This window comes from Quercus robur, chromosome 7 (assembly GCF_932294415.1).
Source record: "Quercus robur chromosome 7, dhQueRobu3.1, whole genome shotgun sequence".
NCBI classification, from domain to species: domain Eukaryota; kingdom Viridiplantae; phylum Streptophyta; class Magnoliopsida; order Fagales; family Fagaceae; genus Quercus; species Quercus robur.
Window position 1 is genome coordinate 32,753,113 of NC_065540.1, and position 13,853 is coordinate 32,766,965.

General features: G+C 35.0%; 1 pseudogene; it reads right to left on the minus strand.

Annotated features, from left to right (window-relative positions):
• Positions 1-2,587: 2,587 nt before the first annotated feature.
• On the minus strand, positions 2,588-10,056 carry LOC126690897 (peroxidase 57-like; annotated as a pseudogene).
• Between the last annotated feature and the right edge of the window lie 3,797 nt (positions 10,057-13,853).

Genomic DNA, 13,853 nt, shown 5'->3' on the forward strand with positions numbered 1-13,853 from the left:
CTATAATATGTCAAGCATTGTACATAATTACTAGCTTTTATATATATATATATATATATAAAACATAAGTATATCATTATTCAAACATTTTATCTAGTAGCTTGACTTTTAAATTAACCTACTTAGAATTAAATATTTACTAAGCATACATCACTCATGCTAAATTAATTTGATATTACCTTACTAGTTACTAGGGTTAGTTGGATTAAGTTAAGGTATCAAAATGGTGTGGGACATCACATCATTAGCGCATGAGGGCTGCTCATCCGTTCCTTACTGCTTACTCCATTGCAACCGTGATGGTTCCAAGATTTTTTTTTTTCCTTTCAGAATGGTGACTAAAAAAATTAAATTAAAAAAAAATCATAAAAAAAAACTTGAATATATTGACATCACAAAAAAAATACCCGCAAATACAAAAAATTTTAAAATTTCATTTTACAAGTTTTCATATTCTGAAATCATTGTATAATAGTTTCATTATCAATACTATCAGCTACATCTTTTTATGTACAGAACCAAAAATTAATTACAACTACACAAAATAAGGTGACACATGTTATTTTCACCTACATAGGTTGGGCTCACGACCGAGCCCTATCTCTCTTCAAGGGTTGGGTCTTATAATCAAGATTCATATTCATAGGAAATAGGGTTTTAACGGTTAAATGCCCAAGATTATATTATTCACAAGAAGATAATGGGCATATCTCTCAGCATGAGCTTCGGGCCCACATTTTCTCATGCTTAATGGGCTAATAAGATCCTAAGCACTTGGAGCCCACATCTTCATAAAAATTCAAATGGGCCCCATCCACTTATAAGTGAGCTCATGCACAACAAAGTGTACTCAAGACCATCTTATTCACACTCCAAAAAAGAGTTGGATCGTAGGTTCTAGTTAGCATAATTGGAAAAATCTCTAATAGTTGAATAAAATATCTGAGTTTCAATTTTCACCTAACTATCATATGAGCTATCATCATGAGGACGCCATAGATTGAAACTCAAAAAAAAAAAAAAAAAAAAAAAAAAAAAAGAAGAAGAAGAAGAAGAAGAAGAAGAAAGGTTGGACCGTCCATTAGTATTAGCTTTTGTGCTCTAACTGGCACAATATCTTCTTTTCAAGAAAATAGACAAAGAGCCTAGGATATTCAATTAGGACTTGATTAACACCGAGAAACCCTAGATGGAAATCTCTCAATCTAACCATAGCTAATAAGTGTGGCTACCACAAGCATTGATTCATGTTCCAAGCCCATGAGTTTTCATGGGTGTAAGCTTGGTTCGTGTTTATAGGGCAACAACTCTTCACTACTTCATGGAAGTATGCTGCATGCATGAACTTGGCATGTCATAAATGGCAATGTGAACTTCTGCAAGAATAGACCAATGCAAAGATTTTATTGATCAAGCTCCTTAACCACCCATTAAGTTTGGGGAAAATAGCCTAATCGGTGTTTAATGTTTCCTTTGAAACCTCAAGTTTAGATTTCATCAATAAAATAGCACATGCTCCAACAGTTATTAAAGCATTCCTATCTAGGGAACCAAAATGTAAATTGGGTCCCACTATTCAGAAAACTCTATTATTTCATTATAAATAAATTTAATATATAATAAGACCATCCATTAATCTTAGAGAGACAGAGAGAACCTTAAAGTTGAGCTTGATGAAAAAACTATTGTAGATTCAATTGAATCTAGAAAGAGCCCTAACGCATCACTCGTCTTTGCTGGCTGATTGCAGGTCATTGCTAGACAGGATTCCTCTTACCAGGGTGAAGCATGTATATCGGGAAGCAAATAGATGTGCTGATGCACTTGCTAGGAAAGGATGTACTTTGCAAGAAGATGTTGTAATTTTTGATGCCCCCCCTCTAATGATATAACATCCTTGGTGTGTTCAGATGTTATTTTTGGTACTATTCATGGGCCCCACTACACTTTTTGGTACTATTCATAGGCCTCACTATACTATTTCAGCTAATCTTTACCTTTATCTACTGTACTTTCAGCAATAAGTTTTCAGTTTCAACAAAATAAGCGGTATCCAAACAGACCCTTAATTTAATGAAGTTTCCTTTTAAACAAAAAATAAAAATAAAAAAATAACTGCATTTCTTCATATGTACGTGAAAATACACAAATAGAAAATGAAGATGCAGCTTTGATATATAGGATCTTCAGAAGATTAATTTAACTTCTCAAAAGGCCCTAATTGGTTTCTTTTGATTGGCTGGATTGAAAACTCTACAGTTCTTTTGAATTTCCCCAGCTTTTCCAACAAGAACTTCAATGCTCCCCAACTTTACCATAGCTTTTGCAAAATTGTTCTGAAAACTTTTACCTTTATCTACTGTACTTTCAGTAATAAGTTTTCAGTTTCAGAAAAATAAGTGATATCCAAATAGACCCTTAGTTTAATGAAGTTTCCTTTTAACCAAAAAATAATAATAATAAAGAAATAACTGCATTTCTTCGTATATACGTGGAAATACACAAATAGAAAATGAAGATGCAACTTTGATATGTAGGATCTTCAGAAGATTAATTTAACTTCTCAAAAGGCCCTAATTGGTTTCTTTTAATTGGCTGGATTGAAAACTCTACGGTTCTTTCGAATTTCCCCGGCTTTTCCAACAAGAACTTCAATGCTCCCCAGCTTTACCATAGCTTTTGCAAAATTGTTCTGAAATCTAATCCCATTTGATGCAAAACTAGAAACAATACTAGCGATTGAATTATCCAGTGCAAGTTCCTGATCAATCTGTAATATACCTCTCTTCAAAAGTGAAGGGGTAAAAAATAGTATGACGTTGGGCCTGACGGATCCGAGCCCATGGGCCGACAATAAGGGAGAGCCCAGGGCCTGGCATAACTTAAAATACTTGTGGCGCACGTTTGAAATATGAAAGAATCCTAAAGGAAATCAGAATACTAGTGCATGGGTAATTCTAGAAGATATACGCTTAATGAAAAACCACTCTACAAGGAAATGTTTGCCCATCACGTTTGGGATTGCTCAAGTAGAGTTCTACAAGGAAAATACTTTTGGGTCAAGGAAGAGAGGCCAACCTCCTACTACTATAAAAGCCCCAATACCCTCACAAATCAAGGTACGCATGATTTACCCTCTCTAGCACTCTAGAGTTGAGAACAATTCTAACTTGACCGTCGGAGGGTATTTGGCCGACACCACACCGGTGCCCTCGGCGAGATCACTTCTTCTTCTTGCAGGTTGTTAGTTTAAGCGAGCGTGGATCATGTAGCTCACTGGTGATTTTACGGCATCATCAAAAAGTATTTGATTATAGAACTCGTTGTCAAAGGAAAAAAGAAGTATTTTGATCGAAAAATACAGTAGCAATCACATTTGGTGCACATGTCTTGTTGAGCTTGGCAACCAAAGTAGGATCCATTGAGGGGTTAGGAACTCCGGAGCCCCTAAAGTTAGAAAGCCGATTGCTAAAGAAGAAGCAATGTGCAAATCCAACAGTGTGTGCACCTAAAAGTGTCACCATTTCAATGAGGTCCATCCCTTTGGCATTGAAAAGTTGCAATGCCCCAGACACAGAGATTCCTGGTCCTGGCAAGTTCACATTGGCTGGATTCAACACTAGTCCATCACGCCTTCCGATTGGCATTGTATAATTAGGCCCTTCAGCTAGAGCAATTGCATCATGAGTTGCCAAAGTAGTAATATCTGCACATGAAACACACTACAAAAAATGCGGGCTTTAGCCGCATTTCAAAAATGCAACTATAGACCCTAAAACCACAAATATAGGCTATAGCCGTGTTTTTTTAAACGCAGCTACAGGTCCCCCTATAGCTGCGTTTTTCCACCTCCTATAGGATAAGACTTATAGCTGCGTTTTGTAAAAAATGCAGCTATAGACTCGCTTTGGGTTTAAACAAAATGCAACTATAGACTCGCTTTGGGTTGTGTTTAAAATGTGGCTATAGGTACAGTTTTGGTTGTGTTTTAAAAACACGGCAAAAGCCTTCTACAGCTGCGTTTTTGAAACGCGGCTCTAGGTTTTTTTTTTTTTTTTTTAATTCTGGGTTTTTTTTTTCCCCAAAAAATTCAAAATCAAACACAACATACTCACAATACAAACACACCCAGAAAATTCAAAATAAAACACAACATACTCACAATACAAACACAATGTGCTCCAAAATATAAGAACACAAACCCATGAATCTCCTCTCATTCAACAAAACCAACCCAAATCTAACACTTTCCATTCAAGGAACACAAAATCACATGCTCAGAAACACAAAAGAACAAGCTCAAGAACACAAACACATTTAAACATAAGCACAATATCAGCAACACAATAGCACAAATTCAAGCACAGATCCAAAAAATTCAAAATCAAAACTCAAGTCCAAATCAATACATAGACACAAATATTGCTAGAATATCCATTTCATTCAAAATTTTCAACATTTCCTTCATTTTCTTACTAACTAAACATAAAATAACAAAAAAGAAAGAAAAAAGAAAAACTAGATCTATAGACAAATCAGTGTGCTTGAGATGAAGAAAAAAAGAAAGAAAAAGAAGAAAAAGAAGTAGCTGCAAAGAAATAAAGAAAAAAAAATAGTTGTGCTGGAGTGAAGAAGGAAGGAAAAAAAATAAAATAAAGAAAAAAAAAAAGGAAAAAAAGAAGAAGAAGAAGAAGAAGAACCTGGCATGACTTGTAGAAGAAAGGAGCAAAAAAAGAAGCAGCGGCTCCAAAGAAAAAGAAAAAAAAGAAGTAGCAGCAAACAAACAAAGAAGAAGAAAAAAGAGTTTTGCTGGAGTAAAAAAAAAAAAAAAAAAGGAAGAAGCTAGGGCAAAACTTGCAGAAGAAAGAAAGAAACTAAGGAAAGCAAAAAATGAATGAGCAAAGAAAGAAAAGATGAGAGTGGGGTTAGGTAGGAAAGTAGGCATGTCATTCGGTGTTTTTTTTTTTTTGTGTGTTACCTATAGCCGCGTTTTTAAAAACACAGCTATAGGTCCTCATTTAAAAGAAAAAAAAAATTTTGGCTATATATCCAAAGCCATCCTTTTTTTGTGTGTGTTACCTATAGCCGCGTTTTTAAAAACGCGGCTATAGGTCCTCCTTTAAAGAAAAGAAAAATTTATTCGTCTATATATTATGGGCCATCCTTTTTTTTGTGTGTTACTTATAGCCGTGTTTTTAAAAACGCGGCTATATCCTTTTGAAAAAAAAAAAAAATATTCGGCTATATATCTCAGGCCATCCCTCTTTTTTTGTGTTACCTATAGTCGTGTTTTTAAAAACGTTGCTATTGGTTCTCCTTAAAATAAAGAAAAAAAAAATTATTTCGTTGGACCTCTAGCCACATTTTTTTACTCGCGTTATTTAAATGCAGCTATAGGTCATCCTTTAAAAAAAAAGAAAATATTCAACTAGACCTATAGCTGCATTTTTTAAACACAGCTATAGGCCCTATCAAAAAAACACGACTAAAGACACTTACAAATGCGGCTATAAACTTTACCTATAGCCGCATTTTTTGTAGTGACAGTTGAAGGGCATGTATTCTCTAGGCTTTTCTTGGCCTTATCAATAACCTCATATCCTCTTATAGTTTGGTTTGGGCTAGCAACTTTCTCTGAAGAATTTTTCTTGGTTGAGTCTATTAATATAGATGCATCATAACCCTGATGCAAACGAATTTAATGTTATTGCACATGTGAATGGAAAAAAAATTGCAGGACTTAGATGTGTAAAACGCTTGTGTATATATATATATATATATATAACAATGCTTATAGTTTTGAGTAGAAATGTTATGAAAAAAATATTGTTTTATTCTCTTTGATATACCAAAGCTCTTCCAAGAGACAAGTTACAATACCTCAGAGAAATGTTGGGTGTCACACATCAAAGCATTAAGGGAGATGAATGTTAAAAATTAGGGCAAAATTTAGGTACAAACTTGGTTGTAGCCGACGACTACAACTCTACTCATATTATATGTAAATTTTGAGAAATTGATCATTGGATTGCATTTTCTTCTTATATCTTCCATTGAAAGTTCAAATATGTGTATAAACATCCTTGAACGTTTAGACCTCCAAATTACAACTTAACCAATTCAAGCATTATGTCAAACAACAAGTGTGCGGAAACTTAGCATAAGCTATAATATGGAATTGGTAAAACTATCTAAGCTAAATTAAAACACAATCCACAACAGATAATAAAAAGGCAAAGATAGAGAGAAAGGAAGCTGCAAACACAAAGACAACACGCGATATGTTATCGAAGAGGAAACTGAAGCCCTCGGCGTAAAACCTCTCCGCCGCCCTCCAAACGGTAAACAATCCACTATAAAATATAGTTGGGATACATGGACAGCAATAGACCCTCCAAGCCTAATCTACCCAGTGCACCTAAGCCCTCCAAGCTTCTTGCTCCAACGAGGTTGCGCCGAACATTTTTCTTTTCTAGCTTCCCGGATTCCGCTACTAGACCGTAGCATCAACCAATGAAGATTGATTCCTTCCTAACTGCTTCCCAGAAATCCAAACAGCTCTCTCACAGTAATGAAAATGGTGAGAACCAGGTTTGGTAAGATGCCTCTCAAGGATTTGACAATGGAGAGGAAGAGAGTTGAGGAATTTGAAGAGACTCTAATGTATAGATTGTGGGTGAATCAATCTTGTTTTTCTTTAGGGTTTCTCTCTCAAAATTCTCTCTGGAAGCTCTCTTACAATCGTGGGTAAAAGGGGTATTTATACTGGAGTGGGAGAGGAATGTGAAACATCAGGATTTACAAAACAGGGGTGGCTCGCGGCTTGACCTCGCGGCTTGACTAAGTCGCGAGATCCAGTCGCGAGATAACCATATGGCCAGTTGTCCTGTTTTGTCCTGTAGTGCTCCAGCTAGCATGACTGTTCACCTTCTAGCATGCTTGGCACGTGTGCTGCGTTTGGCGGCTTGCAGCCGCGAGTCTCTGTTTTCTTGCACACTCTTGAGCAAACTTCACTCTATCTCACTCACTACCCTTACATCAAACCCACCTAAATACAGGATTACTAAATGCTGAAATACAAGCAAATTTGGCACGGAATAAAGCCAATTAGATGGTTGAATAAATTCAACCTTACATCCATTCTTGCAAAATTTCTAGAATATCAAAGATCAATAGCTATGTCAACAATCAAATGTTTAAATTTCAAGTTTTTGTTGTCTAAAATTTTATATAAAAAATACGTTTATGGATTGAATAGTAAATTATATCCAATTGGCATGAAATTTGATTTGTATGTTAAAAACATAAAGAACATGTAATCCAATTATCCAACCATTAGATTTTCAAAATATGTATTCATGTTAATTTTTTTAGTAGAAATTGTAGCCAAATTTTGTCCTAAAAATTAATGCAATGTTATTTTGTGTATTGATAACAGCTTAATTTTGCATATTTATATCATTATTAGAAAAGCATTATCATACTTATTTTAAGTTAATTCATGCATTTTATAGTTGATTTTGGAATAATGCTAAATAATCAATTTTATACTTAATTGAATTTCAATGCGTGAATTTGTCTTTTGTAGGATAATGAAATTAAATAAGTGGATTTGTGCAAAGAAGAAAGCTAATGGACTTTAATTTTACAAGGGCCATGATGAAGTCAAAGAAGGCCAACCCAATTAAATTCAAGTCCAATTCGAGCAAGGAATCAAAGGAAATTTGCACCTAATCCAAATCCAATTTAGATTAGGATTCCAGCTTGCACACCAGTAAGTATTTGGAGCATAACTTTCGACTCAGATATCCAATTGAGATGATTTAAGTTGGGATGGAAATCTAACTTAAAGGGATACAACTTTGTAGTTCACCAAAAGTCCTAATTCTGAAGTTAAATGGGCCAAAAATGTCGATTAAGTGAAGCCTAAAAACCAGAGATTTTCTCCAAACGGGAATTCAATTTGTAATAGGATTCCTTCACCTATTTAAAGGCTCTTTAGGGCAAAATTCAGAGGAGAGATGCTGTAGAACATAATTTAGGTTTTCTTAAAATTTCTTTACAGTTTTTAAAGTTCTATTTGTGTTATCGCTTGCTAGAAGCCTTGCTAAGGCAACGGGTGAAACCCAACTATTTATTGGTATGTTCTTAACAATTATTTATTGGTTTTAATGCTTATTTTTTTTTATGTTTCTGATTGTTTTACTCATCTAGAAAAGTGTTTAGTTATGTATAATCCTTTGATTTATCGTAGACTCTAAGCATGCTAAATGCTTAGTATTCCCTGCGAACTAATTCACTAGTTTTGTTTTGCCTAAAATCAATCAATTGCATGAAACTACCTTAGACAATTAATTCTTGATTTTTTATTGTTAAATCATCTGACTAAGATCATCCTTCGTATGAATTTTAGTTGAGTTATAACATAAATATTGTTAAGACTACCAATAGATGTGTTGTGTGTGGATCCCTAAACCTTAGCGCCTTAATATATTGTTATTTTCTCTCAATTTAACTTACCTTTACTAAACTATCAAAAATCTCTTCAGTTAAACTTTATTATTTTAGTTTTATTCTCTTGTGGTTTGCTAATCAATTCCCTTTTCCCTGTGGATTCGACCTCGGACTTTCTGAGTTATTACTTCGTGACAATCTTGCACTTGGGAGCATTATTTAAGTCGCAACATGTATTTTGAACTTGTATATTTTATAGTCATTTACTTGGATGTAATTAGGTATGTGCATGATGGACAAGTATAAAGACCATTATTTATGATTGAAAAAGATATATTTGTAATTGGTGTAGTAGAGTATCAATTGAATAGAGAAGAAAATTACAGTCCTATTATCTCTCCCACTTTCAGAAAATATTTGTTGTCATTTCAGAAAAACTAATCTTTAATAGAAAATCTTAGAGAAACTCATCCAAATAATTGTTCCCTTCCATTCCAAAGTCAACACACTCTGTACATACAATCTCCACACTTTCACACGAAGTGTTCACAATTTTCAAGTGTCTATTTTTAACACATGATGACAAGTAGGTGTATAAACAGTAGTGCATATATAGTTTGAGTGTGAGATAATTAATCAAAGCCAAATGTAATAATAACTTACTCTAACAAAACAATCGTGAAAATGCATGCATAGGAAGGCTGTCGTTATGGATGGATCCCTAGAGAATTCATTTTTCACCACAACAAACCAGTTCTTTGAAATTTAAGCAGTATATTGGATAACTTATATTTGAGAGTTTATAGTTGCCCCCCTCAAATTTTTGGATTGGTCCAAATAGCCCAAAAGAAACTAATCACCTAACCCTTTCTTTGGGCTCATGGCCCTTCCATAGTCCAAATACAACACAACAAAAAATCCACAAATCACCAATATCATAATTCAATAATTCATAACCAAAAAAATCTCATAGAAAAAAAAATTCCCTTACGGGGGTGACAATAATTTATATAACTTTTTAATTGATTTATAAATTATGGGAAAGTCAATTACAATATTAAAATTTTTTTTCAAAAGATAAAATGCAAAATTCTTTTAGAAGCCAATATTGATGATGTAGCACTGCCAACTCTTAATATTAATATCCCAATTTTTTAAAATCCTCAAACAAAGTTTTGAAAATTTCATTAGTGTGATTTTCAGTTGCATCCAAAAGTATGGGTTTATCATATTGGTGAGTTGGTCAGTATGATAAAATCAACATATTAATTCCAATTACCAAAAATCTGGAGATCCGAAGTCTTCTTCTTTTTCTATTCTTCTTCTTCAAAAAAGTTAGAATATCATATTGTAACTTTCAACTTTTTTTGTTCATATTATTTCCTTCTTGACTTAAATATTTATGGTAATAAAGTGCAATTGTTTTGTCTACCATGATTTTTTTTTTAATAAACCATGTCACTTGAAATTTTTTTGGTTCATGTTTTGGCCCCCCTAGGTTCAAATCCTAGTTCTGCCCCTGTTTTTCACCACTTGTTGGACAATTGATTCTGCTTGCGGACAGGTAGACTTGTAGAAATCAACCTGCAGGTCAGCCAAATACAAGGGGAAGAACAAAGAGAAAGAGAAAGAGTAAGAATGACCCAAATTTGATCATTTGCATTTTTCTTATAGGATTAGTATTCTTTTTCTTATGGGGTTGTGGCAATGGTTTGGAGCTTTCAAAGAATTAATGTACGTGTATGTTTATATATGTAGATAGAGGGAGAGATCAGAATAATTAATAGCAAACAACACAAATTGGCATGACGTGCAAGATCAAAGTAGTTGAGGATGCCGAAAATCGTCAGTAAGCTGCACAATCCTCACGTACTTTAGACAAAACATGCACAACACAGATATAGAAGAAGACCTTACAGAGAATACCGGTGTGGTACCGGCCAAATACCCTCCGACAATTAAGTTAGAGAACTTTTTTACAACTCTAGAGTGTCAGAGTTGGAGTAAATTATGCGTACCTTGTTTTCTGAGGGCTTTGGATTTTTATAGTAGTGTGGAACCGACCTTCGTTTCTTGCTTAGGAAGATATTTCCTTATGAGGAAAATCCTCATAAACGTTCGTATTTTGCGGGATTCTTCCCATGTTGGGATTCCATTGACTAAGGTTAATCGTGAAGCGCAAGATATTTCCATTTAGGATTCTGTAGGGTTTACTTAAGCCATGTGGGTGCCATGTGGGTGCCACGTGGCCTCAGTATTCGTCAGTCTCAGGTCCATGTATCTAGAACCCGTCCGTCCATATAGGGGGACTATCCGTCTATTATGGGGGTCCATCCGTCATGTGATCTCTTTGTCCATCACTTCAATCCGTTGTCTTATTTTTGACAACCCACTAATTTAGTACTGTTAGGTTCATTAGAATGGATCGGTCAACCTTAATTTTTATCCTCTTCAGTAGTAATCGACATTGAACTATAAGGTCCGTGAAAGAAAGCGATTTATAAATTTGGATGCTTTTGATTTCTGATGGGATTGAATTCGTGAATGTTTTGTTTTTTTGATAATGGGTCAAACCCTCGTTGTTGAGGAGTGCCTACATGCATACTAGTTTTTATTATGTTGACATTCTTCCGTACCCAAATCAAATTATTGAGGATTTTTATATTGTTTAGTGGATACAGAGAATTATTCTTGAGCTCATTATAAGTGCTAGGACGGCATTCAAACTTTCTTCCTCTTCCTTTTTATAGGTAAGTAATTTAATGGCAATAAATCCAGAACCAAGATGACAAATAATCACAGTGCTGGCCAACAAAACAGCAGGCCAATTCTATGTGCTGAACATTTCATTGACCCCACGCAAGCAAAATTGTTTGACAAATGGAAAAATTATAACAATGATTATTGTTATGGTCTATTCTTTGCTTCATTATCATATGACAATGAGGGCACCTTATTTGACATTTGTCCCTTACTGCCCACTATGAGTCCTATATCACAATACAAGAAAATGGGTAAAAGCTTGTGCAAAGTCCAACCCAATAATATTCCCACTTCATCTCTATATGGGCATGAATTTTTTGCGCAAATTCTTTACATCCAACGGAATGTGAATGGACTTCACGAACTACATTATTTGACTCATATAACAAATGGGCATTGTGACTCACAAAAAAAAAATTACTACTACACAAAACGGGATGGCCCATATTATTTTCACTTACATGGGTTGGGCTCACGGCCGAGCTCTATCTCTCTTCAAGGGTTGGGTCAATGGGTCCCATAATCAAGATCTCCTATTCATAGAACATGGGCAAAATCCTATTAACTCAAGACAGAAATATTTTAATGGGCTTATCTCTCAACAGAAGGCTCTAGCCCACATTCTCTATGCTTAATGGGTTAATAAGTTGCAAAGCACATGGAGCCCACATACCACATAAAAGCGTAATGAGTATAGTTGTAGAATTAAATCCTTAAGGCCTACTCTACTTACAAGTAGGGGTGAAAAATGAGTGAGTTGGGTCATAAATGGGTTGGGTGTGTAATTACCCATTTATCCATTTATGACCCGTTTATATATAAATTAATTATTCATTACCCGCCCAACCCATTTAATTAATAACCAACTTATTTAACCCAATATGACCCAAATACCTCTAAACTAGTTGAATACCCTATTGACTTCCAAAATTACCAAAATACCCTTAAATACTCAAAATGACCCAAATACCCCTACACTTTCAAAATTACTAATATACCCTTGGACATCCAAAATTACCAAAATACCCCTAGAATGATAAATCTGAGCTTTTAGAAAAACCATTGGATTGATGAAATTGCCCATGCCTAGTAAGACACCTGAACCTATTCCTTTCCTTCCCCTTCCCCACAAATCTAATAAAATTATAATTTATCTTCTTCTTGTTGTAAAATTGACTGAAAGATTTAAACTATAATCTACCTTTGTAAATTTGATTAAGCATTTGACAACCAACTCAGAGAACTTTTGAATGACTTGAAGCAAGGAAATTCTAATTAAGCCTTGTTGGCAAAATATGCTCATCCATGTTACTAATGGGCAACCAAATGTGATGCATTTAAAGATGTAAGGGACCCATAAATCCAAACCATATTTTTTGCGTACAAGGGGGAGAAAAAAAAAATTGGCATTATCAAATGTGGCACATCTCCATCTTCAAATGCATACGCAGATAGCATAGTTCAACAAGTTGATAGGAGAACTTGACTTTGCATATATTGGCCATACACACAACACATACTATAAGGAAAGGAAACAATTTCTGAGATAAAATCAAATATAGTTTTACTACAAACAAGGCAAATGGAAGAGAAACTAATCAGCAAAGAACATAATTATAGTTTTAATACAACATGGCAGATGAAAACAATTTCTGAGATGGGAAATGTTGTATATATGGTGAGGGATAAAATCAAGCTGTTCCTTTGAGTTTCTTTGAAATGCCAACAAAATACTTTCCCTGGTGGAAATCTAAGTCCAACTCTAGCTTAGAAGGCTGTCTTGATCCAAAGATGAAGTCTTGGAAGGCAGATAGTGATAACTGCAGAGTCATCAACAGAAACAATTTTTGTCCAACAAAAATTGCAGAGTCATCAGTAGAAACATCAAACTATCAAGAGAAATTCTCATTTTTGCCAAAGACTTGATATAGTTAAAATATTTGTTCCAATTCAACAAATTTCTAAATATCATTCTTCTGTTTAGATTAAAGAGAGAATAAGGATGGTTTCAAAACATATTAGAGCACCAATTTTAAGTACCAAGGCTGCAATTATTACAACTAGGACATGTAAAAAATTGCAAAGTCATCAGCAGAAACAATTTTTTCAATTACATTCCCCACTAAACCATCTTAACTTTCACAAACCAACAACTGCCTAAAGGACTAGAAGGCAACAGTGCTCCGAGCAGACAAGAGCGACAAGATACCAGCCGTCCATTCGTCACAAAAATAGCACCACTGCACATGGTTGTGAAGATGCAAATGATGAAGGAGCGGATGGACTTTATGATGAACGCCCTTAAAGGACAGGTGTCAAGCGACCTAGTCGAGTTAGTCCACCGAACGGACTCGCCTTTCATTGCACCTATCACTTCGTTCCCCCTTCCGCCAAAGTTCCGTATGCCACAAGTAGAAGCCTACGATGAGTCAAAGGATCCCTTAGATCACCTAGAGTCATTCAAAACCTTTATACACTTGTAAGGCATGGCGGACGAGATCATGTGTCGAGCCTTCCCAACTACACTGAAGGGTCCTGCAAGGGTATGGTTTAGTAGGTTGACGCCCAGCTCCATCAATACCTTCAAGGAGCTGAGTGCGCAGTTTGCCTCGCACTTTATTGGGGGGCATAGATAT